We start from the raw sequence: 27,915 nt of genomic DNA, 5'->3' as shown, positions 1-27,915 counted from the left end.
GAGGGAGGGTGCCTGATGCCCTCCGACCTATTTCATGTTGGGGGACATGGCGTGGGGGATGTGTGACATGTTGTGCTTTCACTTTTGTCTGCACCGGGACACGCAGCCTGCAGTGGCAGTCTTGCATTTGCTTGGTGGAGGGTCCCTTAGGGTGGCACGGTTCATGCTGCAGCCCTTAGCGGCCCTTTTTGATATCTCAGGCCTTGGGTACCAGAGTGCCATTTACTGGGGACAGAGGGTGCTAGAGGTTTTGCCAATTGGGAGAACAATTGTACTTTTGCGAAGTAGCTCTGGCACTGGGGACCTGGTTGGAGGTAACCCTATGCACTTTCAGTCTAAATCACATTTACCAGGCAGAAAGTGGGGGGTGACCATGTCAAGAAGGGGAACTTTCCTACACTTAGTGAAGTGATTCATGGAAAGGGGCTAAAAGACTGTTCTTTGCAAGGACAGCACCTACTCCTCAGTGGAACCTTAATTTAGTTGTAGCAAAGATAATGAAAAACTTTTAAACCCATAGACAAAGCTATGTTCAAACATTTCATTTCTAGTAGTTATCACATCCTCATAGGGTGAGCAAGCAGCAAGGACTTAAGGTACAAGAACCCTTTATTTCTATATACAAAGAAAAAGTGGTCATGAGAACTCACCCACAACACCTCAGAAAAGCCATGTCACCTGTTCACGTAAATCAAATTATGCTGCAGTTTTATTTTTTCTAACAGCTGCTAAACGCTGCAGAAAGAGTGCTGCACAATTTGAATGTGAGAAGCACAGTCATGTACTACATTCAAGCCGCCAAAAAGCTCTTCACCACCCCATCAGGGGTAACAAGCGCTATATAAATGCAAACCTTTAACCCTCTTCTATCCCTCCACTATCCTTCTCAATCCAAATAACTGACAAATATCCACCACTCAAATTACTTTCATATTTCACTATACTAATTCACCACTAATCCTTTATGGGTTCCGGAGTAGCATGCTACTTGCCAAAAAAGTGCTTTAACACCCCATTTTCCCTCTTCCATCCCTCTGCTACCCTTCTTAATTCAAATTACTGACTAACATATCCACCACTCAAATAACTTTCATATTTCAATATACTAATTCCACACTAATCCTTTATGGGTCCCGGAGTAGCGTGCTACTTGCCGAAAAAGCACTTCGACGCCTTGCCAGGGGTCGTAAGCGCTATATAAATGCAATTACAATACAATACAATAATCATGATATCCTAACATTTGACAGTTGCCAGAGGGATTTTAACATTCCGCTAAGTGAACACTTTCATTAGCTTCAACTTAAACATTGGGCACTACAACCACAGGTCCGTTAGGCTGCAACGCGAGAGAAGACACCAATAGAGAAATTCGTACAGAGGGTGGGCTCAATGAGGGGAGTGGTTTCCTTTCTATACAATCTTCTTCTCACTACCACACAAGCACCGAGACCCTGATCCCTGATACATGCAGACATGGGACCTTTGGGCAGGGAGAGAGATCTCAGAGGTAGAGTGGAAGCAACTGTGGAGGGCCAAAGATAACCATTCATTAGATCTGAGGGAAGCACACTATAAGATTCTCTTTGATTGGTACCTATATCCTCCCAAACACAAAAAGATCTTCCCAGAGACGTCAGATATGTGTTGGAGGGGCTGTGGTCTCTTAGGCGATTTCTGTCATATTTGGTGGGATTGCCCTACGATACGTCCCTTTGGGAAGACATTCTATCACATATGAAGGATATACTTGGATACCCTACTCCAACAACCATGGAGAGTGCCCTGTTAGGATTGAGAGGACCAGAGCTAGAATACAAAACCAAAGCAGATAGGGCCATTATGGGGGCCTGCTTGGGAGCAGCCATGATAGCGATTGCAGCGGCCTGGAAAAAAAAGGCAGCGCCGGCGCTTTCACAGTGGCATTCACGCCTCTTGAAGATTCTGACTATGGAAAGGATATAAATGGGGCCCGCTTGTCGCCTATCTGACAAAGGACCTCCCCTTAGCGGTCTGCCCACCTTCACTACGTGATATGACCCTGTTTCAGTTTTAGATGAGAGTCATGGGAACACCCGGCAGGGCCAGTCAATCACCGGTAATGCACAGAAAGACGATGGACACATATATTAGACCTAGAGAACAATACTCTCAAGTTCTACTATTCGCCCTCTCTATGTTCTTTTGTTTGGGGGAGGAAGGGTGAGGGAGTTGTGAGGCCTTGTAAAGGCAGGACGAGCGGTACAGAAGAGGTTGAGCTGATCCCCTAATTTCTAGAAACTGTAACTTCGTTAGATTGACCTCTATTCAGGGGATATGGTGATCTTTCTTTGTTAATGTGAAATGCAGCCATCCTGTATATGACTAAAATGCCTAATAAAAATAACCTTGAAAAATAAAAAGAAGAATAACACAAATACATTTAATAAAATACAGGAAATGCACTAGACAAGGAAATATTAAATAATTGTTTAAAGTTTAGAACTCAAATTAATTGTACAGTTATTTTAAAACCTATGTTTCACCTTGTCAAGTACAATTTCTACAATCATATCACACTTCAGTTATCCCAATAATGTGTAATGCATATGCTAATGATTTTATCGTTTAGGAACATTAAGTTAACACATCTGTATGCTCAGTTTTTGATTTTTTGATTGCTGTCCATTTTTACATATGGAAGTGGACACATAAGTGTTCATAATCATGAAGGCAGCTTGACAACTAAAAAAATGTGTTTCTTTAAATATCTTAAACAACAACATTACACACATATTCAATTCAATTCAATTCAATTCAATTGTTCTTTATTCGATGGTTAAAAATCATCATAAAAGAATACAGATATATACAATTAAGACAATATTAAATCAGTGTGCAGAACATTGAATGATTCTATATACAAACGAGTACTTCATTGTTCTTAAACTTCTTAAACAGTCCACATGGGTCACTTCCTGGGTGTAACACTTTTGCAAGTCTGAAGTTTGCGTGATTAATACTGTCCTCTAGAAACCCTAAGTCTAAATGCAAATTTCAAAAAACTAATCACTGCACATAATGTTAGAGGATCACTCGCCCTTTGTAAAAAGGTCAGTGCCTCCGTGGCTCGGGTATATCTTGCCTTTTTCAAGATGTCTTTTATAAATCTACGTCTAGGGATGGTATAAAGGGGACATAAAAGTACAAAATGAAGGGTGTCCTGCGGAGACTTATTGTCGCAGCCGCAGGCACCCTTCTGCTCAATTGATTTGCTAAAACCTGCTGGCTCAGCTAATAAATATGGTAAAAGATTGAGCCTAAAACGAGTCATTAAAAACCTCTCTTGAGCATTAAAAAGAACACAAAGGTACGGTTCCATCCCAGCGGTGGTTTCAAGCCTTCTATATGTGCTCACAGTGGATTTACTTCCTTCTAGAGTACTCCTGGTTAATGCTTTTGATTCCAAGAAAATTCTCTTTAATTTAAACTTGTCCTGAGCATTGATCAGTGAGGGATTTGAGTACAATTCATGGTGACCCAGACTTTCTAGAGTGGTCTTTACATAATGAATCCAGGGAATTTTCAGGTGTTTGTCTCTACCCAAACAGTCTTGTATGATCATCCTACTTAATGCCGCGTCAGGGTTTGACCAAATTCTGATCCAGGCTAGAATTGGTCGGAGGTTAATCAAGTCCTCTAGATAGGGTCTTCCAAGTTCTTTATGGGCAATGAAGGCTGATGTGCTGTTGGGGACTTTCAGTATTGACCGAAATATCTTATTTTCTTCAATTTGCAGTCCATCCATGTTTGCGAATCCCCATACTTCTGAGCCGTACGTGGTTTTTGGGCGGCACATTGAATCATACAAGTTCATGGTTTGTTCTGGGGCCCAGCGGCCGACTTTTCTCCCATAACCAGAGATTGCACCAAAGGATGCCACCAATTTCCCAGATCTTTCTTGTACAAGGGGCGTGAATTTTAAAGACTCATCAAAAAGCACCCCTAGGTAAGAAAATGTTGGCACCCTTTCAAGAATATGGGAACCAATTCTGTAGGTAAAGCTAGACTTTGGCTTGTTGCCTGCTGTCATTACATATGATTTTTTTAAATTGACAGACAAGTCTATTGCCTCCATGAATTTGACGAACCCGTCTATGAGGATCTGCAAGCTTTTCTGGGTCCGTGCCAGAAGCACCGCATCATCTGCGTATAATAACACTGGGATGTAACGTGAGCCTATCCTTGGACAATCTGCGTTTAAGTTAATAAGGGATTGTTCCAGGCTGTTAATGTACAACGAAAACAAAAAAGGAGCTAAAATACATCCCTGCCTCACCCCACTTGTGCAGTTAAAAGATTCTGTCAACCCCCCATCTTTGTTATAACGAACCCGTGCAGAGGTTTCTCTGTGCAATTCCCTCAATATATGGATTATCCCAGGGTCGATTCCGAGTTGGGTCATCATTACCCATAACTTGTTCCTATTGACGTGGTCAAACGCAGCGGCCAAGTCCATGAACCCCAGGTACATAGTTTCATTGCTGGCTTTAGTATATTTTGCTATCAGCATGTATAGGTTCAGGCATTGGTCGCTGGTAGATCTGCCGGTCCGAAAACCATACTGGGCGTCTGAGATAATGTTTTTATCCTCTGCCCACTCAGTCAATCGGTTCAGAATCGCTCTTCCCAAGATTTTGGCAGTAACATCTATCAGGGAAATGGGCCGGTAACATTGGGGGTCGTCTTTATTGCCCTTTTTAAAAATTGGTACTATAATGGCCGTAGACCAAGACCGTGGTAAACCGGCCGTTATAGTTGCATTTATTACTCGGGTAATAATGGGCGCCCAGAGATCCACTTGGCTCAGAAACAGGTCTGGGGGGATCCCATCTGGTCCTGGGGCTTTATTTTTGGTGAGTCCCTCGATGCCCATTCTAATCTCTTGCAGGGAAAATACAACCTGATTGCACACTGGGTGTGTCTCCCTCTCTTTTGGGGGACCCACCTCCCCGTGGTTATACAGACCCTCGAAGTGAGCAATCCACTGTTCTGGGAGAATATTTGATGCGACCTCCGGGGCATTATTATCTAAAAAACAAGGGGAGTTTATTAATCTCCAAAATTCTGTGATGTTCCTGTTTTCAGAGGCCTCCCTCAGGGCCGCCCATGCTTCCCCCTGTAGAGTGGCTTTCCGTCTTTTTAACTCCTTCCTGTATGTGGATCTGCATGTTTTAACTTCAGCTTGATTCCTCGGTGTGCAACTAAGGGCCATTTTTAAAGTTTTTAGTGCGAGTGTGCAACCCCTATCAAACCATTTTGGGTCGTTAGAGTGAGTTTTCGTGGGGGCCTAACCGACAATAACTCATTGACCAGATTCGTTATTTGTCCAAACACTTTTATAAGGCGAACCTCTGTCACCAAGGGATCTAGGGACTCATCAATAAGAGACTTGCCTTCCTCCATCAGGGATTTGTAAAATCTGGCCCCATCTATTTTTGCCCACTTTAGTCTTCTTCCCTGGGCCGTTACAGTTTCTGAAATGCCGACCCTGGACTTGGTCTTTTGCTTACCCGGATGCAGGAGCTCCATAACCAGAGGGTTATGGTCACTAAACGGGCACCACTCAATTTCTACTTTTATAATCTGATTTTTTAGACCCCTTGAAACTAAAAAGTAGTCTATGTAAGACGAGCACCCTCTCCCTTTGAAAGTGGGGGGGAGTCTTCCATCCGGGCCCAGTGGCATTCTATCCACTGTGTGCTCAAGGTCATAGGAATGAATCAACTTGCCCCATTCAGTACCCCTTAAGGAATGACTAAAGTGGGGGCCTTTTTCTACGGGGCATTTAGACCAGTTGCTATTGATCGGGAACAGCCCTGGGCATAAATGACAATTCAGGTCCCCCATAACAAGTATCCGGGGTGCCACGACCCCATGGATGGGGGCAAGTTCAAGTTTCAGTCTAACGTCCAGTTCCCTCATGGTGGTGAAATCGTTTTCCGAAAGGGTGGCGTTATACACATTAAACAAAACAAGACCCAACCTTTTATTACTAAATCTCAGGGCCTGAATGTTCCAAGCGAACCAGTCCACCTTGGACCATTTGCCTTTTATATTTAGATCGATATATATGATCAGACCACCCTTGGCCCTACCTGAAGCAGTGTTTTGAGCCGGCGTAAAAAAACATTTATAACCCTCCATATGAAGATGGGTGTTATCCAGAGCCCAGGTCTCTTGTAGGCAGATGATCTGAAACTGGGCCATATACAGTCGCCATTCCTTGTTATGGAATTTCCCTGCAATTCCTGCTATGTTCCATGAAATAATTTTCAGGCCCTCTTTCTCTGCAATAACGGGCCCTGCCACTTCCATTTCTTGAGTGGGATTAGCCCCACCCCCTCTCTTTCTATGGGGATGTTTGTGCCTATCATTTTCCTGGTGTCTTGATTCCATGTCTGCGGTACATGTCCCTGAAGGTATGTGTGCACAGCCCCCCACCGGAGGGTCTAAGGCCCTTTCAGTGTGTAATAAGATCCTACACCCTCCTCCTCCTGGTGATGTCTGCCCCGTTTGATTAATCCGGCCATGTCGGGGAGAATTTCCTTCTATCAGGAGTGCCTGGTCAGGTATGTTCTGTTCTCTATCAACCTGTTCTAGGCATAAATGGTGGTTAGGTAGTCAGTCAATCTCCTCTAGTGACCTTAGTGGGGCAAACCTGTTTGCCCAGCGTGAGTGCCTTCCTTCCCAGGAACCTATCGTTTGCCGCGGGGAAATTAAGCCTTCATTTAAACCAGAATTCCAACCCGTCGCACCTCTCCCTACCTTGTATTGTTCCTTATTTAGTGCCTGCTGACTTGCATAAAAGTAATTCAAAGGAAGTGGCCTTATAGCTGTCATGCGTCCAGATGGACCGTAGCTCAAGATATGCTCGACCACCCTCCTATCCCTAAAATTGGCGATAATACAATTTCCCTCAATGTTTTTTGGCCTGTTCCCTATCCAATTCACTCGTCTAACCAGGAGGATTTCCCCATCCTGGTTATTGGATATTGGTCTGTTTTGATTAAGCCAAAAGGTGAGTTTATTTTTAAGCTCCTGGTGGGATTCTTTCTGTGCCTCATTTAGTTCAGGAACCCCAGCAAAGACAACAACCAACGGGCACGCTTCCGGGGGGAGATTTATAGTGGGGAGCCTCTTGTCTATTGACGTGGACCTATCTTCATGGACTCCTATGTCACTTGTGGGACCCACGGAGGGTTGACATTGTGTATCCGGCTTCTGTTTACCTGCTCTATTATTAGAGCTCAGTTCACCCACCCCACGGGTGTCTGTACTAGGTGCGTTTTCATGGGGAACAGGTGTATTATGAATTTGTGCAGTTGTTAAATGTACGTTCCTGCTATCCCGACAATTATTCGGGATTTGAATTACTAGATTGGGCTCTGAGGTGCTAGTGGGATTACTTTGAGGACCTAATCTGCTATCTTTAATCACTCTGTTCTTTAATTCGCTTAGGATTTTGTCCAGCCTACTTGTCACCTGCTTCAACTGGTTAATTACCAATGTTTCTAACTGGGCCTGTAGGTCTGACATAATCTTGTTGATTCAAATTGGAGGCTCCCCCTGAGAAGGCGTTTGTGTGGCCCGGTCAACCCCGGTTAAGTTCCTTCTAGGTGAATTATTATGCATAGTAATGCGACTTGTATTCTTGCGCTTTCTTTGAACGCATGTCTTCTTTTTATTTATAGTGACACGTTTAGTGGGGCCTCGTTCCACCTTGTTACTATTGGGGATCGCTTGGGCACATGAAATGTCCTTCTCGCTAGTTCCAGGGGAGTTAGGGGGTGAGATTAGCATGACTTCCTGCTCTTGGTCTTGTGTAGTTAAAATGGGGTCAAAGTCAGGGGTTAAAGACAAGCGCCGCTCGGTACGCTCAATTTCACTCGACACCACCCCTAACGCTCTTTTTAACATGCGGTCAATGGCAGTGGGCTGCATGATAACGGGAAATGCAGAGCTAACATCCTCTTTATGTGTCAGTGGGGCCTCGGCAGTGTTACGCTTCGCTCTCACCGAGCGTGTCAGTGTTTTACCTGCCATGCTTCCCCTTTTTGCAAGTTCCTACTTATGCCACTATCTTGGTCTGTACTATGAACCCCCCGCTATCACACTATATCACACAAACTAAATCAGAATGCTGGCATACAAAGCTTCCACGTTTCTAATACGAGCAAAAGGTCCCGGAAATGATAGTAAGTCCGCTGATACAATTGCAGGAGAGTGATTTAATGTCTGATCTTATATACACTAAGGTCACTCAGTGCATTACTCACGTGCGGGACCCCAGGAGGACCTGGTCAGAGGGATGGCCCGGCCCGGCCTCGATCGGCCCCGGACGGCCGCAGACGGCCCGCCCTCTGCCCGGGCTCAGCCCGGCGCCGCCCGCGCGCGTCCCGCGACGCGGGGGGAGCCTGGATTCAAGTAGCGCCTCCGGGCGCGCTTTCCGCCGGATGTGGGCGGGTCTGAGGATGGCTGATGGGGGCTGTAGTCCACCTCTACAGCGGCCTCAGAGCGACAAGAGGCGGCGAGGAAGACTACCAGCGGCAGTTCTGGAGGTAAGGGAGACTCTGCCCCTGAGCCAGGAACCAAGTAGGGACTGCTGCGTGGCGTGGCAAATGTGGACTGCGGTTTAGGTTCCGTCCCCCCGCTCCACCGGGGGAGCCTGGATTCAAGTAGCGCCTCCGGGCGCGCTTTCCGCCGGATGTGGGCGGGTCTGAGGATGGCTGATGGGGGCTGTAGTCCACCTCTACAGCGGCCTCAGAGCGACAAGAGGCGGCGAGGAAGACTACCAGCGGCAGTTCTGGAGGTAAGGGAGACTCTGCCCCTGAGCCAGGAACCAAGTAGGGACTGCTGCGTGGCGTGGCAAATGTGGACTGCGGTTCAGGTTCCGTCCCCCCGCTCCACCGGGGGAGCCTGGATTCAAGTAGCGCCTCCGGGCGCGCTTTCCGCCGGATGTGGGCGGGTCTGAGGATGGCTGATGGGGGCTGTAGTCCACCTCTACAGCGGCCTCAGAGCGACAAGAGGCGGCGAGGAAGACTACCAGCGGCAGTTCTGGAGGTAAGGGAGACTCTGCCCCTGAGCCAGGAACCAAGTAGGGACTGCTGCGTGGCGTGGCAAATGTGGACTGCGGTTCAGGTTCCGTCCCCCCGCTCCACCGGGGGAGCCTGGATTCAAGTAGCGCCTCCGGGCGCGCTTTCCGCCGGATGTGGGCGGGTCTGAGGATGGCTGATGGGGGCTGTAGTCCACCTCTACAGCGGCCTCAGAGCGACAAGAGGCGGCGAGGAAGACTACCAGCGGCAGTTCTGGAGGTAAGGGAGACTCTGCCCCTGAGCCAGGAACCAAGTAGGGACTGCTGCGTGGCGTGGCAAATGTGGACTGCGGTTCAGGTTCCGTCCCCCCCATATTCATTACACATTGGTATGTTATTACTTGTAAGAGAGATTTAAACATACATGAGTCCAGATCAATGTAAAGACAAGTCAAAAGTAAAAATGTAAGCTTCCCTTCAATTTCCCTGATGAAGTGGTTGATTTGCTTCGGGGTCAAGTAGCAGCAGCAAAGACAGGATTTGAACGATCAATTCCATGATGGAAAAGGAAGTGTGAGACAGAAAGAAGGTAAGTTTGGGCCTTATATTCGTTCCAATAGGCCAACTCAGGTGTGGAGTTTCCTCACTACAGTTACGTCAGCGGGAAGGCACATCATGATTAGACTAGCAGACAAAGTGGCAGTACGCTCTACAACAGCCACTTTTGCCTATGGCGCCATCGATGTGGGTGAAAAAATCTGGCACAGATGGAGGCACTCCCACGGTCTTTCGTTCATAGACCTGCCAGGATCTACATACAGCGAGCTAACCACCCAGTAGTTGTGCGGGCAATCTAACGTAGAAACAACTGCGGTACCAACTCTGCCAAGATCTAAATCAGTCCCTTAGAATGGTTGGACCAACAACGCAGACCCCCCCCAACACTTTCAACAGCACCTCGGTCTCCACCACCCTTCGCATGTGGGACAGATATGTAGACCATGCAGGCCTAGTTTCCTTCCCCTCTCCCTACACCCCTATCCATTATAATCCAGCATTTATGCCAGCTACGGAAGGCCAGGCCTTTAGCAATTGGGGAGGGTGGATGCAAAATGATCTATCTCTGTTATGTTCGAAAACTCACCCCCTAAATCTTGTACACACTGTAAAACTTCCTTTGCACTCCCAGAGACTGATAGACTTCATTATGCCCAACTTCACCACTGGGTGACACTCCCCACAATCCGAGCAAGAGCAACCAGACCTAAAACCACACTCAAAACAGTCTTCCCTAAACTCATTGGCACAAAGGGAACAATCTCAGCTCTTCACAAATTTCTGCTCGTAGCTGAGTCCCAGCAGACATAGCACAATAATAAAAATTGGCTCCTCAGGAAGCAGGACACACATAAGCACTGGTATGGGCTCCCTAAAAACATTCACTCCTCCTCGGCATCCATCTTAGGGAGCAACGTAACTATAACATTTGGTATGGTTGGCATTATACCCCTCACAATATACACAGCATGTATCATAATGCCACCCCTAGATGTTGGAGGTGCTGCAAAGCCCTTGGTGAGGTGCTGCAGATATGGTGGGACTGCCTAGTCTTATTACCATTATGGGAGGGGTTGTTGCGGCTTCTCCACAGTGTACTGTCTTGCCTGTTGCCCCATACGCCTGAGGCTACGCTCCTAGGGTTTTGACCTCCAAACTGCAGAGCAATGACGACCCATGAATGGCATATGAGCCTCCAGGACTTGGGGGCGGCAAAACTATCAATAGTGCAGAACTGGAAGAGAGCGGAATGCCCAGCACTGACTCAGTGGTATCATACATTATGGACTATACTTGCCATGGAGCGACTAACTGGTAACATGAATGAGACACAAAACAATGTTAAGTCTTGGGTGGAAGACCCTCTATGACCACCTAAGCAGTGAACTTGCAAACACAACTCTGGCACTGCACTGGAGAGCACTGGTATTCTTGCACTGAGACCTTGGACGGGGTCACTCATTGACTTATCAATGGCCCAACCAATGTACAAACTGAACTGTGACACACTGTTGATGCACCTACCTTGGGATCAGACGTGGTAGCTCAATGCTTCAGGGTGACTCTATAGGGAGGGGTTTCCCTCTGCAGTTGGGGTTAGCAGATGGCTAGGTGGAGAGGGTCTGAGAGGGGGACAGGTTAGAAGTTTGTACTAGAGAAATCCTTAGAGGTCTTTCTTTTTGATTGTTCTGTTGTCCTCAATGTGTCCGCCTATAGCATACCACCTGTGCTGTAACCCGCCTCACATAAAGGGCTGGTCATTTCTTCAGATGTACCAAAAAAGTTAATTAAAAGATTTTAAATACAACAATTTTCACTATGACAGGCCTAACTGTCTTATGTAGAAATCCAGAGTACAGATTAATACTAATACTGTTTCTCGGGAATGGGATCAGCTAGAAAAATATTTAAACTGCTATTTTTAAGATTTAATTATAAATAAAACTCCAGTTCATTGGCGAAGTTAGATTTTTAACAAATATTAATGAAAAATAACTTTTAGAAAGTTACTCTTTACCTGACTGAACTGTCAGAAGGCTAAGTATTAGCCCCTGTCAGCTCTCAGCCTGTGCTCATCTTTAAATAGGTGTGAAATGCCACCCATGAGTAAACATAGACTGGCCTGAATGGGCAGCAATAACTGCTCTCAACTCAACAGAATATGCAGGGTGGGGGCGTTGGGCATCCTTTTTAATGCTGTAGTGTCAAATCCTACTTGACAGGTATATTGAGCCACATGTTACCCTTTGGCGCACTTGAAATGGAGAGCACAGGATGCCAAGACAATTCTTGTGTGTCCACAGTCTGGTAGAAAAAAATCAAGGTCCTTCAGGGACCAGACTTCTGTCTCTGGGATTATTGTGGGTGCAGTAACTGTTTCACGTTGGATTTTGGAATTAGATGTAGGAGGGCACTGCTGACTTCCCTGTGACACTCCCACAAACATTTCCAACATGCAGAGGCCCCTTTTAATGTCGCTTAAGACTTTTGCCATCTTGGAAATGCCATGGCACATTCTATTTTAGGCCTGTTTGCAGTAAGGCAAAGGGGAACTTCTGAACAAGTGGGTAGGGTTGGCCCCAGAAACTTTTATTCAATTGGGTTGGGAGTAGCCAGGAGTCACCCCACCCACTAACTAGTGCTAGGCACCCATTTCCAAACACTTTCTGGACCTGCTGAAGATCAGAAGAGAACTGAATCAGCTTTCTGTGAACTGAGAAGAGAATTAGTACTGAACCTGCTGCCTTTTGTACTCAGAGCAAAGAAGTGGACCCCAAAGGGTTCGCTGACCTCCTGTGTGGCCACAGGGAGACAACAAGCTGCAAGAGGTATTTTCCTGGTAGTACCTAGCTGGCCAGTAGTAACTGCACCTAGAATGGACTCTGCTAGTGGCCTCTCCCTAACACCTTGTGTGTCTCTAAGTGCCTCCCTTGACATCCCAGGGAATTAAGAAATGTACTTGTGTGTGTAGGGCAGCAGAAGAACGTTTACAAACCCTATAAAACTTTTCCTCCAGACAAGTGGAACTTTCTGACTTCCAGACTTTCACCGGGGCCAATCCACTTGGTGTGTCTCCATCGTAGTCAGTTTGAAATTGCACCCTCATCCCAGTCTACCACGTTCCTTGACTATCATCAGTGCTTTACTTTTTGTTGGTGCTGTTTCTACTTAAACTTTAGAAACTCATATCTCTGGTTCCCCTTATTGGATGTTTATTATTTTTGGAGCCATTTTGTTTATTACTTTTTACTCTATTTTTAACTTCGGTTTGGTATTTTGAAGGAAAGTCAGCCTTTTTGCCGTGATCTCCCTCATTTCTTGACTGATGCTGGTGGTTATTGACTCCAGGCAATACAATACAATACATGGTAATTGGTATAATTCTAATTGACCAAGACAACCTACCTGTATGTTCCTAGTATATGGTAAGTCATGTAGTTTTAGAGACCCCCGTTGGCTTAATAGACTTAAGTGCGCACTGAGTGGTGTCTGGTGTCATTTTAAAGCCAGGCCTGCCTTGCAGGCTGGTTTTAAAATAGAACTATGCCCAAATTCAAAGCTGGGACAATATAAAAGATGTTTTATATGCCTTGGTAAGGAAAAACAGCCAAAGTCGTTTTCCCCATTGTAATGCTGCTAGCCCCATAGGCTAACATAGGAAGGCTTTATTAAACTTTAATAAAGTCTAACTTTTGATCAGACGTAGCTAGCAATATGATTCAAAGTATCAAAATATTGTTTACAATAAATCCAACAACTTGCCAAGATCGGATTTATTAGAACTATTACAGGAAGTAGTTGTAGAACTTACTATCCTGAAGTTACCTAAAACAGTCCTGTAGCAGCCTCCTCTGACAGTTTGTGCCTAGCTGCTCCCTGAGTAGGTGTGAAGAGGTCTGTGGTTGAAACAATGCAGCTATGTGGTGGGAGGAGTTTTGCTTCCTGGAGAAGCCAAGGAGAGGACAGGGCCTTAATCACACCTGTGGGTTGGGTTCACCAGACAAACACTCCAAAGAGAGAATTTCTTCATTTTGATTTTTTGACAACCGTGCCTTCTTGGTCGAAAAATGCCCCACTTTGCAGGAAGTGGTCATAGCAGAGGGAGGCAACTTTACCCCTATTGGTTGAGATGCCCCCCTCCTGCTAGCCCAGAATGGAGGATAAATATGGGAGAGCAGCAGGAGCTCCTCAGAACACTGCCTGGAATATCTAAAGAAGGACTGCCCTGCCGGACCTTTGGACCGCAACACAGAAGGCTTGCACTCAGGAGGACTGCACCTGCTGCACTCTCAAAGCTTTACAAAAGAAGGACTGTTCCTGATTCAAGGAAAGAGAATGGACTACCTGAGCAGCAACAAGCAGAAAAGTGCTGGAAAAAGCCACCTGCAACATCCAAAAAGAGAACTACTCCAGCTGACCAGCTACAACTTGCATTTCCTGGACTGACCAGGTCAATTGTGGGAGATTGAGTCCCAGTTCACAAGAGGCAATCCAGAGCTTCTAAATCCTTGGCTAGTGACGATCTTGATGAGGGCTAACCTCCCAGTGACAGAAAGAGGAACAGATTTCCAAAACATTGACTTCAATTGTATCGTAGATACCGTATGGGTGAGGTTACCGTCAAGTAAATCGGTAGGGTCTCTGTGAATATGAATGCCTAGCTACCTGAATGTAGCAGGTTGCCATGTGAGGTAGGCCCCCACAAGGTAAAAACGGGGTCTGAAATATTAGCGGTGAAGGAGTGGAAACATGATTTTTACCAGTTAACTTTAAGTCCTGAAACTAGTGCAAATCTGTGAAATATGGGTGCCAATACCTCCACCTACTAATAACCCACTTTCCTACAGATTTGTATTGTTTCACATTTTGACTGTATTACTGTTTTGGTATTGCATAAATACTTTACACATTGCCTTAGGTTAAGCCTGTCTGCTCTGTGTCATTGCTACCAGTTTGTTCAGATAAGGTTAATTTAGTAGCTTTAAAGTTTTACCTTGCCAAGATTTTTGATTATTTTACGGGTCTTGAGGTGGCAGTTCTCTAGCTCAAATAATATTTCAATTTCTTACAGAAAGCACACCTCTGAAATGTTTTTCTTTTTAATAGTCTCGTACTTATGTAATATTTTTCTATTTAAAAAATGACTAGATGACACTGCAATGCTCCGAAATGCCTATAAAATGTCAAAGGCCCCTCATTTAAATTTTCTTTTGGGAAAGACTTGATAGCACGTGGTTTATCAATCATTTTCCAGTGTAAAACTCAAAGAAGTTAGTCCCCAACCGTGTCCAGAAATAAAATAGGTTGTGAATCACATTGGATGAATTACATTACAGGAAGCTATCTTTGGGAGAAGAAAACACAGAAAGGTACATCAATTAAATGAACTAGAACAGGCTCAATTAAATGCACAATTAATAAAGTACCTTCAACATTCTCTCCAAAATAGACGCATTAATTTTGGCATCTGACATTGGTGTGTGTCATCTACAACATAATGCCGGAATTGCTGAGTCAGTATTTCTGCCTTTCGATTCTGACTAATTGAGAGCCATTAAATTGGATAGCAGTGGTTCCTGTTATTTACAATGCTCTAAAACAGTAAAACAGTGGTACAAAGCACTATACAAAATCAAGATGTGTATCTCATTTTAAGCCCTCAGTCTTGTCCTTCCTCTATGCTTCCTCAACTCCCAGGCTATCTTCTAACTTAAGTTTCCTGGAACAAACCCTGAACTACCATTAGGAGGGAAACCGTATGTGAAGCTGTCAGTATAACACCACTATAGAGTGGGAAAGGAGGCACGTCCTTTTGTTTTATATTCCCTCACACACCCTAGTGGTGTCATGCTTCATCATCAGGACACCCTGACACCCAGAAGTCAGGTTGGGCTCAACCGTCTTTCAGGGAGCACTTAATGAGATGATTTTGGCCAGGGGGATAAAGCTTAAAACTCCACTGTCAGATCCCAGCTTCCCTTTATTCTTGGTTCTGCCAGGGACAATAAAAACAGAGAAAAGGGTCAGTAGGGATATTATGGTCCTAAGACCCTATTGCCAACATGTTTCAGTCCGCTGTTGCCCCGTGAAGGGTGCTGGACTTTCTTCAGGGAGGGAATGGTTACCCCCTGGAACAGAAAGTAGAAGAGAACTTCCCTATGCTACTTTGGATAAGGGCAGATAGCTGCTCCTTAATTGTCTTGGACAATGCGTCTCGTGTAATCACTCCATCTGTGGAAGGAAAAGAAAGAGACAACAAACAACCACCGTTGTATTTAAGTTCAGGATTGTTCACATATTCATGCGTTTGTGCTAATTTCCCCGTGTCCTAATCCCCGAAGCAGAGAGTTCTGACAGTGGAGTCCTGATGGCAGGAAGACCGGGGCAGATCAGAAGAGGTCCCGTGAGCGGGACCTGACCACAACCTGAGGGAGAGACCGAGGCAAATTGTCGGTGCCTATCACCCTTCCACAAACAGACCGCAGGAGACAAGGAGAGCTCCAGTGAGTGGGGTTTCAATTCGCGTATTTGAGGTGCCGAGTGAGGGGCACCAGGAGGAGTCCCACAGGGGGGCTCCCAAGGCACAGTGGTGCCAACGCTAATTTGCTCAGCTGCAGTGCCATTGCGGGCAGCTGCAACATTGGGGCAATATTGTTTTTAGACTCCCAGTGGGACTCAGGAGGCACAGTGGTGCCAGTGCTCTTTCTACATCAGCTGCCCGCAGCTGCACCCGATGGGGGCATATTATTTTTCATGCCAGGAAGGGGTGAGATACACACCACGCCCCCAGTGCATTGCACGCTGTGATTTCGCTGCATTGGCAGCTACGCCCTGACTTTCTGGACATAGGGCATTGGAGCCCCAGTGAAAGGCCAGTCGGCCTGGAGTCATTTCAGTGTGTGGGCTAAGGTGCTGTGTGCACTTTTGCAGTGTTACTGTGGTGCACCGTTTATACCTAATGTGATGCCTACTGCATAATGTGTTTATGCTATGATGTTTTAGGATGATGCCTCATGCTAAGGTGATATAATGCTGAGTACAGTATTTTGCCAGTAATTACTGGTTGTGTTTTACTATCAGTTGTGATGGTTCTGACAGTGGCCCGATTGGCCCTGTCCTGTATATAATCCCCTGTAAATTATGACCAGGTGCCAGTTGGCACAGTGTATATGTGTGATTATAGTTCTAATGTGTTTTGGATAACACAAAGGCTATTTGTATATAACCTTGTGTGGATTTTCTTTTGTAGTGTGCCTAGTGTGTTGTTGCTGTGTGTGTTGCGCAAACGCTTTACACATTGCCTCTGGGATAAGCCTGACTGCTCGTGCCAAGCTACCAAGGGGGTTAGCAGGGGTTATATTCAGCGTGTAACTCCCTTGCCCTGACTAGAGTGGAGTTTTCTGCCTGGCTTAGGCGCATGCCCTAGCCAACCAGAATTCCCATTTCTAACGCCAGTAGAGAGTGAGGACCCCATAGATAGGGAGCCCCTTGCTGGGTCCAGTGCCGGGGGCAGGGTACCCATCCCTTTCCCTGTCCCCAGAGGAGTGGGTAGATAGGAGGGAAAAAAGAGAGCATGAGCTGGCTTTACAGAAGCTCCATAAGGAGAGCCATGAGAATATGGAGGCTCGGAAATTGGAGTTGGAGCATAGGGAGTTAGCCTTAGAGGAGAAAAAGGCCTTGTTGGCCCAGGAGTTAAGTCTCAAGGCGTTGGGCCTTGAAGAGAAAAAGCTAGAGACTCAGAGGGTCCTAGCGCAGGAGAGGATGGCGGAGAAAGAGAGGGCCTTTGCCAGGGAGAAACTAGCTCTGGAGGGTAGATTATCCCCTGAGTACAGTTTTAGTTATCTAGATTCACCAGTGAGGGTGGGGTCCAAAGGTGGCAGCAATATAAAGTCCAGTGCAGGAAGTCCCACGCCCAGATCCCAGAGTACGGTGCCTGGTTCCCAGGAAGTGGAGTACAGGTTGAGGTTCAGGGACAGTAGAAAACTGTCTCACCAGTCTTGAGGGGAGTGTGTGGATGAGTGTTGTGATGCACTGGAGGATTGGGTGATGGGTAGCACGGCAAATGATTTTGAAGGGCTGTTCAATCTGGTTGTCAGAGAGCACATGTTCAGTAATTGTTTTCCGGGGTTGCGCCAACACCTGTTGGAGTCTGAGTTCCCTGATCCTACGGAACTTGCACAGGAGGCACACCTCTGGGTGGTTGCCAGACGTTCTGAAGAGGCATTGGGGAGTGACCCTAAGAGGAGTGGCTCAGGTATCTTCCAGCCCAGAGTGGTGGAAGAGGTTCATAGTAGCCCAGCTAGGTCCAGTTGTAGTGGGAGGGTTGTAGGGCCTCACGTCCTGTTTTTGAGGAGAAGGAGTGAGACTGGGATATGTCCCGATAGTGCCCAACCTCAGTCTCAGGGCCAGGATGGTTCCTTAAGGGAACACCAGGTAGGGAGCATAAGCTGTACCAGTAGTCCATTTGAGGGGGATCTCCTAGTGTCAGGAAATCTTGGAGTGCCTGTAAGCAGGCCTCAGTCAGTTCTGGTGTCTGCCACTACCACTCCTAAGTGGAGGGTGCAGAAGTCCAGATTGAGGGGTGCGAGGGTAAAAGAGTCCCCAGTGGAAGAACCAGTGAGTCAGGGGCCAGCCAGAAGGGCTGAGTCTCCAAGGAATGACCATGGTGATACCACTTCTGTCCTGGGGGATCTTCCTGCACTGTCAAATGGACAGGGGTCGGGAGATCTGTGCCAGGCAGACTGTCACACGACATATGAGTTATGTGTTACCCTCGGGGGGCATGTGTGCTCCCAAGGAAGTCCTGGTGCGCTGGGCAAGTGTTCAACCGCAGGGGTTAGTCCCTGGGTTGGGAGGCCAGGTTGAGGTTATGCCTGACCTGGAGGGAAGGACAACTGTAAGCAGTGTCCAGACTGATGTAGCTTCTAGGGGTACCACTCCAGTTGTGAGGGTGCAGAACTCTGGAAGGGGGTGCAGAGGGAGGGAGTCCTCGCCTCTAATCCCGGTTCAACCTGAGGGTTTAGATCCCAGGTTGGTAGATCAGTTGCAGGGTCAAGGCCCTGAACTGTTGGGAGGGTTGTGTTCTGAGGGTGCCTCTCCAAGGAGGAGAGTGTGGAACCCTAGAAGGAGAGGTAGGAGGAGGAGAGCCTCGCTCGTGACTTCTGGTCACCCTGAGGGTGTGGACCCTAGACTGGATGATCAGTGGCAGTTTAGAACTGCACTGATGAGAGGAAGAGTGGAGAATGGATCCTATGTGCCAGGGGTTACTGCCCCCCACTCTGTGGATTGGCAAGGACCAGAGACATCTGGATGGCCTGGGTCCTGGTCCTGGCCGTGGACAACTAGGGAGTGCCAGTGGGGTAGCCTACTTGGTCCTGGGAGCTTTGACAGAGGGAACCACATGGGTTCAGAGTGGCGTAGAACTGGAAGGTGTCACAGCAGTTGCGGACCCGTGTCCGTGTTCTATCGCCCAAAGCAGGGAAGCCCATCAAGGTAGTGATTGGTCCACCCTGCGTTTTGGCTGGAAGGGGGTTGTGTTGGACTTGGCCCTTTTTGCAGGGTCATCCTTGAACTTTTCACCTTTCTCCTAGCCTTTTTTATGACATGGTGTTGGTGGTTTTAGGACTCTGGGCACTTTAGCACTGCTGTCCAGTGGAAAGTGTGTGTTCTCTCTGTTGTAAACATGGTAACACCTGTTTGACATATTTAATTTACCTGTCAGTCCTCGTAAAGTGGTATCTCAGATACCCAGGGCCAGTGAATTAAATGCTACTGTGGGCTTGCTATATAAGGGGAAACAACGGTTCCTGGGGACTCATAAAAAATGATTCAAGCAATATAATTTGCACAATCGCAATAAAAAGAGGGTAGAATAACGTCAGAGGGCAAGGAACCACCAGCACATTTGTACAATTATGACTTGTTTTATAAACACAACAGACTTATTATATACATTGTTTAAATTTACAATAGAACAGATATTTGTGCACTGTGTCCCAAAGTGAAAAATGGAACCTAATCGTAAGTGACAGGGTGTATATTTATGTACAAGGTTTCCATAAATCTTAAAAGGCGACCATTCTTGTATAATTTCTTTGTGATTAGCAACTGTATATAATAATACGCGCTGGGCAATGGTTCGCTCTTTCAGCTTGTCCTCAGGACTAGTGATGCAGGGACATCTGGATTGCTTAATGCGCAGCCTTGTGAGCTAGTGATGTGCCACAAGTGAGAAGTGAAAGGGTATTACTCACAAGAGGACCCGTCCGGGTACTCAGTGTGAGGAAAGGCGGGCAGTCAGGGGTACGGTTTGGCCAACCGGCTCTTTACATCAACTCGCTATAGCCATAGCGGTATGGTTAATCCCTGGTAAGTTCTGGAAACAGTGAAAATGCACTGTGTAGGTCTGGATGATATTCTGTGCGCGAAGAATCACAGCATCTGTATTCCCAAGCTGCGTGAGTCAGCTTCAAGGACGGTACAATGACCTGGTGGGCTTGCAGCGCTGATTGCGCCACCCATCAAAGTACCCTTTCAAACCTGTCTCAGGCCTCTGCCATTGCAGGGCCTGTGCACGCAGTGTTACTGCCGCTGTAACGTGGCACCTAAAGTGTGTGCTATGTCTGTGACCCCCCCTTTTACTGCATGTCAGTCACCCCTAAGGTAGGCCCTAGCTAGCCCTATGAGCAGGGTGCATTGTAGCTAAATGTAGGACATGTACCTTAAGTGTGTGACATGTCCTGGTAGTGACAAACAGCCATTTTGGTTTCTCACTGCTGTGAGGCTGCCCTCTCATAGGAATACATTGGGGACTCGCTGATAAGTGTGTCAGTGGTAATTCCTGATATGAGAGGAGCAGCGTGGTCAAGTTTGGTATGGTTGGAATAGAAATAATAAATGCTGCGCAATGGTGTGCACAGATTTATTCTCAATATTTTAAAAATGCCACTTCTAGAAGTTGGCATTTCTGTGTGCTATGTATCTGCCTGCCTGATGTGGATTGCATGCCTGGCTTTGGAGGGACAGGGGCAGGTGAAGTGTGTGTGGCTCCAGGGAGGGCAGGGTGAGTCAGCGCTTGGCTGAAGATCTGCATTTGGAGTAGTGGGCGGAGTAGTCCCCTGACCCTGAATAGGTCTGTGCCTGCCTAGGTGAAAGCTGGCTCCGAGCCCTGTGGGGTGTCTGATGACAGAGCCCCAACCTGACATAGGAGGGTGAGAGCCCTGTAAACAAAGTGATCCACAACCCCCAGAGCCAGTTGAGGCTGGATTTCCCCAAGCCCTGTGTTGTGGTTTGCACTCATGTCATCCATTCTGGGTCCTTAGCTATGTTGCTGAGCAACAATGGGATTCTGTTTAGAATGCTAACAGCTGAGGGCCAGTTGGAGGCTGAACTGCTGATGGACTGGTGATTTTAATCTATATGTTGAGTAAACATTCAACTTTGATCTACTTCCTGCGTGATGAACTCATTTTAACATTGGCGACGAGCGGCCACTACTTGCTGGGGACAAGTATTGGTAACCACCAATTTCCCCAAGAACCCACAGATACTAGAAGATTGTGCACAAAGAGAATTGTATTGACTTTGGATGTCTACTTTTGGACTGCTGCCTGAATCGTGAGTGATCCCTCTTCAGGTCAACAAACATTTATATTTAGATAATTTTTAACACTACTTTATTAAGGAAATAGTGCAGCTGGCGTTAAACCGTTACCTGGCGATGTTTGAAAACCGCATGCACATGACCACTGCTTCTAGCTGCGACATGAGCTTTCAGTGACGTGACGGTGTTCTCAGAACCTTCGTCCCCTTTGTGTGTAAGCAGTTTGCACTCCATTGCACTTGGAGCGCATGGTGAATTGCAAACTGTGTAACCAGCTCCGGAAAACTTGGAGGCCTTCTGGTGAGGTATTTCCTTGGTGCGCGCCAGAGAATTGGAAGTCCTCCGGTGAAGTACTTCCCAGTGCGTACAGAGATCTTTGGAGCATGCGCAGAGATCCTTGAAGCATGCGTGGTGATGTGCACAACGCTTCCTCATTTTTGGAGCATGCGCGTTGATGCGCACACCACTTCCTTATTATGGTTAGTCTCTTGAATACATACGCTGATCACCTGAGCATGCGCGGTGGTGCGCACACCATTTTCTGGTAATTCTTTTGTTTCATGAGCTGCGCGGTGACGTGCACACCTATGGATATTTGATATTTGAACAATTTGCATGTTACATTGCCTCAAGAACAATGTGAGTAGCGCGGTGAGGCGAACGCCCTATGGAGTTTTAATGTTAATACAATATGTACATTTAGATTGCCTTTCACATTACTGCTATTTTTAACTAATTTTAACACCCTGTGCCAGGGCAGACAAAGCAAAAGTGGTGTATAAATATTGGGGCTGTGACCCCATGAGGGAGTGCTGTTCCTGTGCTTACTTGGATGTGCTGCTGCTGGGCCCCAGGAGGAACCGCCACGAGGGACTGCCTCCCTGCTGGAGGGCACTGTGTGCTAGCCTGCCTGGGCCCAGCTGTGCCTCTTGAACCTTATAGGACTTTAGTGCCTCTTGAGCGCTATATCTATTGCCAGGAGAAGCAGAGCATGCGTGCTCTGCAGAGCTGTGCTGCCAGACCAACCTAAGGGAATCACGGCGTGGGGATTCCCCTGCACGGCACAGCAATCAAGCTGGAGCCCACCCCGGATTGTGGTGTGCTTTAGAGGAGTGGGAGCCCATCCAGCTTTCATGCCTCATTGAGCGGGAGCCCACCCTGCATTGAGGTGTGCTTTAGAGGAGTGGGAGCCCACCCGCAACTGTGTGTACCGCCAAAGTGAAGCCGAGATCGGCGGTGGCAGAAGCGCGACCCGGAAGCCAGGCGGCTGTGTCTGACTGGGGGCGTGTCCTGCTGGAGCCTCGCAGGAAGTCAGTCCTGAGAGCGGCAGGGCAGCCAATTGAAGCGCGGCCACAGACAAAGCCAGGCGTCTGTGCCTGGTTGGGGGCGTGGCCTAACCCCCAAAGCAGAAAGTCCTGACGGTGGAGTCCCGATGTCAGGAAGACCGCGACCTGAGGGAGAGAGCGAGGCATATTGTCGGTGCCTATCTCCCTGCCCCAAACAGACCGCAGGAGACAAGGAGAGCTCCAGTGATTGGGGCTTCAATTGGCGTATTTGTGGTGCCGAGCGAGGGGCACCAGGAGGAGTCCCAGAAGGGGGGCTCCCAAGGCACAGTGGTGCCGGCGCTAATTTGCTCAGCTGTGCCGCCGTTGTGGGCAGCTGCAACATTGGGGCAATATGTACCAGTGGGACTCAGGAGGCACAGTGGTGCCAGTGCTCTTTCTACATCAGCTGCACCGTGAGAACGCGGGCAGCTGCACCGACAGGGGCATATTATTGTTTATGCTAGGAAGGGGTGAGATACACCCCACACCACAGCACATTGCGCACTGTGATTTCGCTGCATTGGCAGCTACGCCCTGACTTTCTGGACATAGAGCATTGGAGCCCCAGTGAAAGGCCAGTCGTCCTGGGGTCATTTCAGTGTGTAGGCTAAGGTGCTGTATGCACTTTTGCAGTGTTACTGTGGTGCACGGTTTATGCCTAATGTGATGCCTACTGCATGATGTGTTTATGCCTACTGAGATGCATAATGTGTTTATGCTATGATGTTTTAGGATGATGCCTCATGCTAAGGTGATATAATGCTGAGTACAGTATTTTGCCAGTAATTACTGGTTGTGTTTTACTATCAGTTGTGATGGTTCTGACAGCGGCCCGATTGGCCCTTTCCTGTATATAATCCCCTGTAAATTATGATCTGGTGCCAGTTGGCACAGTGTATATGTGTGATAATGGTTCTAATGTGTTGTGGATAATACACATGTTATTTTTATATAACCTTGATTGGAGTTTCTTTTGTAGTGTGCCTAGTGTGTTGCTGCTGTGTGTGTGCGTTGCACAAACGCTTTACACATTGCCTCTGGGATAAGCCTGACTGCTCGTGCCATGCTATCAAGGGGGTGAGCAGGGGTTATCATCAGCCTGTAAATCCCTTGCCCTGACTAGAAGTGGTTTCTGCCTGGCTAAGGCACATGCCCTAACCAAACAGAAATCCCATTTCTAACAAATGGCTTTCAACATGCATAATGGAAATTCTCCAAATGAAATGCATGGAGAATCAAGATTTCATTAAAGACACAGGGATAGATTTACAAGCCCCTTGCGCCATTTGTGCGTCAATTTTCCCATGTTAAAAATGACGCAAAAGTGGCACAAGGGGCTTGTAAATCTGCTGCACAGTGGCTAACATTATCACACTCTCCTCATCCCTTGAAAAAAGTTAAAAAATTAATGAAGAAAAAAAGAATAGTGCTAATATTTGGTACTTGTAGTATAATAAATTAATTGATGATTCTTAGATTGCCTTTCGAGAATATTGCAGTATTTATGAGTTTTGAATAAACGGGAAGATAGAAGTTAAGAGTGCAGAACATATTGAATATGTTGTCTGTTATCCTAGAGTTGCAATAGGAAGGAAAGGAGAGGAAGTGGAAGAATAATACCTCTAAAACTGAAGAGTATGAAGAAGAATTATAGTAAAAAAGGAAGTTCACCGCATTTGAAGAGGAGTGATGTTCTATGAATGGGACTATTTATGGATTATTGTGTTCTGGTTCTAGATTGTGTTGAATTGTTTGCAAGTTCTTTAAAGGTGCTGCAGGAGTGGCAGTTCAAAGGTTAATGCATAATGGTAACCTCCGGTCTTGAAATTAAATAAAAGCATAGCGGCACACCAAACAACAGAACAGTTACAACAAAACACAATAAAACAACCACAGTAAAGCACTACCCCACATGGTAATAATGCAGCACAAAGCACGGCAAAAGAAAAAAAAGGACTCATCACTTCCACAACAAAATGCAAAAATGCCACAGAACAATAGTATGCACACATGCCACTATATACCACCTCCAGAAACTTGATTTCATAATTTGTTTGTGTATGTATATTTATATATAGACAGCAAGGGTGTTGTGTTTGCTGTCAGCATCAATTCAGACACTTTTCCCAGCCCCTTTACAATACCGAGCAATACAGAGGTAGAAGGCAAAGTATGGCAGGTTTGTTTGCGGTGAAGAGTTTTGTCAGGGACAATGCACAATATTGTGTGTTGTTGAAGATGGACAATGTGTCTGCTGTAAGGTACATAAACAGGTTAGCAGGTCCATGGTCAAGGACTCTGGCAGAGTTAAGAAAGAGTTTCGTCATTTTTTTCTAGGCCACAATATCATGTTGCAGGCTCAGTATATTCCAGGTTCGAGCAACAATGTGGCAGATTGAAATTCTAGGAAGTTGCAGGACACCAGCGATTAGATGTTGAACAAAGAGGTATTCAAGGCATTAGAGAACAGGTAGGGACCGTTGAATGTAGACGTGTTTGCAAGCAGGTGGAATGCTCAGATTTGCAGGTTCTACAGCTGGAGGCTAGATCCAGAAGCAGAGGCAGTGGATGCGTTTTTGCAGCATTGAGGGGTGGATCGCAATTATGCTTTCCCGCTGTTTGCCTTAATCCATAAACTGGTGTTGAAAGTGAAGAGAGATAAGGCGGAGTTGTTGTTAGGGGCTACCTTTTGGCCATCCCAAGTGTGGTTTCCGAATGTCATGGAATTGTTAGTAGATGAGCCGGTACTACTTCCAGGGGTTGCAAGTCGGTTGGTGAATACTCTGGGACAGTCACACGGGCTGGTATCGCAAGGTCAGATGCAGTTGATGGGATGGATGATTTTGGGAGAGTTTGGCAAGTGTCAGGCTTATCGTCAGAGGCAACATAGCTTATCAAGGACTCCTGAGCTCCAGGAACAACAAAGGCATACAGGTTGGTATGGAAGAGATGGCCATGTTGGTGTTCATCACGGAATTTAGATCCCATTAAAGCACCTGTGGTAAATGTGGTTTAATATTTGACTGAGGTTTTCTTAGGAGGAATGTCTTATTGTTCAGTAACTCTGAGTAGATCAGCCATTTCAGCAGGGCATGAGTTGGTGGATGGTCTGCAGGTGGGGCAGCAAGACATGGTGAAGAGAGTGATACGAATGGTTTGTTTGAAGGTTCCCCCGGAACCTAAGTATTCTTCCCTTTGGGGTGTTGATTTGGTATTAAAGAAATTGGCTGATTGGAGTTAGAACGAGTTTTTGAATCTAAATTTGCTATCATTTGAAATGACCATGCTTCCATGTTTAATATCTTTTAGAGGGTTATCGAATGTAAGGGCATTGGAAATATCGTCACAAAGTTGTTTGTCAGAAGGGGTGTGTTTTAGCATTAGGAGAAGAACAAAAACGATGTACAGGACTATATTATATCCAATCTTGGAGGAGAAGAGGAATCTGTGTGTAGTTATGTGTTTGCATGAGTATGAGAAAAGGACAGCTGTTTGAGAGGTCAAGAAAGCTCTCAGTTGCTGATTTGTTTCAGGGATCCTCATTAACCTGTTTCTAGTCCTACTCTGGCTAGATGGGTTAAGGAAGTCATGAGAAAAACAGGAATTAGTGTTGGCAGGTTTGGAGCACATTCAGCAAGGAGGGCTATGGAATCTAAAGCTTTACTTTTAGGAGGAAGTTTGGTAAATATTTTGGCTGCAGCAGATTGATCAACAGATTCGGTGTTTAAGAAGTTTTATTTTAAACCGACAGAATGTGTTGTGTAGAATATTATGGCAAGGCTTTGAACATACATAATCTTGTCCTATGTGTCTTGCCAAAAAATTCAGATTTTCCACAGGAGGGGTGGGTAGAAAATTATGAATTTATTAAGGACATAGAGGCTAATATTATCCCTCCCAACTGAATGGTACCCACCCTTTAATTTGTGTTTCAGGAGGCAGCGTTTATAAGAAGTAAGGCTGAAGAATGGGGAGCCTTGTATCACGTTCTATCGTTGAGAATAAGGAAAATAAAACTAAACAGTTTGTCAGCAGCAAAACGAAGGAAGATGGCTGCTCGGTTCAGGAACATATAGTAGATTGAAATGTTGTTAGAGTTACTATTCTAAACTTCTAAGGAAATATTTTCAGCTGCTGCTGTGTTGAGTGGCAATAAAGAGGTATACATACTATTAACCTCCATGTCTTTAATGAAATCATGATTGTTATACCCACCCCTACTGTGGAAAATCTGACTTTTCCCATAGAGGTTATGGATGGTGCTCCACAAGCAAAAATGAGAGCATATTTTCTATAAATTCACACTATCTTTCTCGGCCATATGAAAATGAAGTCTGAAATTCTAATTAAATCATGTTCTTCCAACAGGGACAGCCTGTCAGTTGATTCCTTTGTGTTCAACTGCAGCATTCCAGAGTGTTCTGAAGAACAACTAGAGCGCTAACAGTGTTACTTATGACAAGCTTATGGCACACTTGAAGCAATGTTGATTGAATCAAACTGGCAAAACGTAAAATGTTTAATTTAGAAAGGAACAAAATTAGGGGGTTCAGTTTGTCATAGAAATTATGGTTAGTTCTGTAGAAAGAAAAATTAGGACACATTTTAAAAGAGTTCTCCAATATCTTCCTCTTCAATTTCATTAAAAAATTCCGACATGCAAACTGAAACATGTATTTTCAACACCAGCAGCAGACTGCCAGTTAACACCCTGGTGATCAACAGCTTTACTAAAGAACAACTGGAGTGCTAACATTCTGAATTTATGCCAAAAGTATGGCACAGCTGAACGCCAACTTGATGGAAACGAAGTAGAAAACTGAAAGCATTTTCTACTGAGGATACTGCAGTAAAGGAGGAAATAACAGAGCTTCACAACAAATAAGTCTCCCAGATGGCCACCAGAGATAAAAAAGCCAAAATGTAGCACACATATCACACAAATGTAGCCTACATATAGCCCAAAACCAGAAGCGTTCAAAACACTTAGAGGCTTATTTACAAGGCACTTGCACCGCCGCAACATCACTTTTTCCCATATTAAAAATGACACACCGTTGGCGCAAGGGGCTTGTAAATAAGCCTCTTAATTTGCTTGGTTTTTTGCAGTTTTATATAGCACAGACTTCACTTGACGGTATAGGAGTGCTTTACATGAGCATCAGTTACATCACACAAGGACACATATATTTGAGTTTTAGGTATGGGGAGATGAAGGGGCATATCATCAAGGGCATTATCGCCGCTTTAGTGGCACTTTTTGCCGCTAAACCGGTGATAATCTTAACGCCGTATCAGCATGGACATGTTAGCGTGTGTTTCCATGCATTTTCACCCTTTCCCTGAATGCCCGGCTG

The sequence above is a fragment of the Triturus cristatus genome, chromosome 2_1 (assembly GCF_964204655.1).
Source record: "Triturus cristatus chromosome 2_1, aTriCri1.1, whole genome shotgun sequence".
In the NCBI taxonomy this organism is placed as follows: Eukaryota; Metazoa; Chordata; class Amphibia; order Caudata; family Salamandridae; genus Triturus; species Triturus cristatus.
Note: the sequence above shows the minus strand (reverse complement) of the source record.